General features: G+C 49.7%; 1 protein-coding gene across 1 annotated transcript in view; it reads right to left on the bottom strand.

The window, feature by feature from the left end:
* Positions 1 to 1,164, bottom strand: part of lyrm4b (LYR motif containing 4) — a 42,391-nt gene that overhangs the window by 39,859 nt on the left and 1,368 nt on the right. The gene's annotated exons all lie outside the window — the stretch shown is intronic.

The raw sequence follows: 1,164 nt of genomic DNA, 5'->3' as shown, positions 1-1,164 counted from the left end.
CGAGCCAGCTGTCTGCCTCTGGGCAGGCGGGATGAATATATTTTATTTGGAGAGGCAGCAGGAGGAGGCCACCTCTCATCTGGCCGTTCAATAATTCAACACAGCGGCGCTCCGCGCGGAGGCGGGCGGGGAGCGGCGACTCTCTGATGTCCGTGCGGAGCGCCGAGTGCTGTCACAGCTGCAGACGGCGTCCCAGACTCACCTCAGAAAGGCAGAGTCAGACTCCAACTCCTCCCGATTTAATCATGTAGCACGGGGAGGAGGAACGAACGGGTCTCTGCTGAAGGCGGAGCCGGGTGTGGACTCCACCTTCACCTGTTCAGCCTCACAGGTCACCTTGACCGAGGCCTGACCAGCCTGATAGTTCTCCTCCACCCGCTCACTGCGCCTGCTCGACTGTCAGAGGAGGAACTTGCTGTTTTGTCTGAACGCAGCAGGAGGAAGGAAGCTCTCTGCTGCTTGATCCTCCATCAGGTGGAGGTCGGCAGGCTCATCGCTCCATCTGAGCCCAGCGTGGAGCTTCTGCTCCATCACTTCTGACTTACACGTTTTTAAAAGGGTCCATCGACCACATCCAGCACGTTTTTAATTCTGAGGCCAAGTTTAAGATGAACATGAAAAACTGTCAAGCTTTGTTTTCATGTTCAGGCTGAAAGTGGGTCAAAAGACTGCTTTTAAAATATATATGCTGCAAAGTTTTTAATATAAGAGAAAATTTCACAGCTTTTCAAAATTTTCAAATTTTATACGAATCGCAGAAAAGGCTCTAAAAACGCAACAATGTGAGGTGCAGTGAAGCTTAGCAGAGCCTCCGGTGGAGTCTGATTACTCTGATTACACTTGTTTCTCATTAGTTTTCAGTTTTACTTCACAGTGATTGTTACTTAATGAGCAGCTCAGAGCCTCTGTGACCCGTTTGTCATCTTCTGTTTTTCCAAATAAAGAACAGAGTTTGAGCCCTGATGATGATGATGATGATGATGCCACCCATCCAAACAAAGTCACAGCAACAAAAGCAGCTGCATGGAGCCCGACCAGCTGCCTGCTCTCATACCCAACGCTGTTAGATACCTGAAGTCATGTCATCGTGTCCAGAAAACAGCCAGCGCGCTTCAGCAGGTTAAACTATAGACAGACAGACAGAGACACAGACAGACAGACAGA

The sequence above is a fragment of the Pundamilia nyererei genome, unplaced genomic scaffold, assembly GCF_000239375.1.
Source record: "Pundamilia nyererei isolate P.nyererei 1_Seehausen unplaced genomic scaffold, PunNye1.0 scaffold00281, whole genome shotgun sequence".
Lineage (NCBI taxonomy): Eukaryota > Metazoa > Chordata > Actinopteri > Cichliformes > Cichlidae > Pundamilia > Pundamilia nyererei.
Note: the sequence above shows the minus strand (reverse complement) of the source record. Positions and strands in the feature narration are given on the sequence as shown.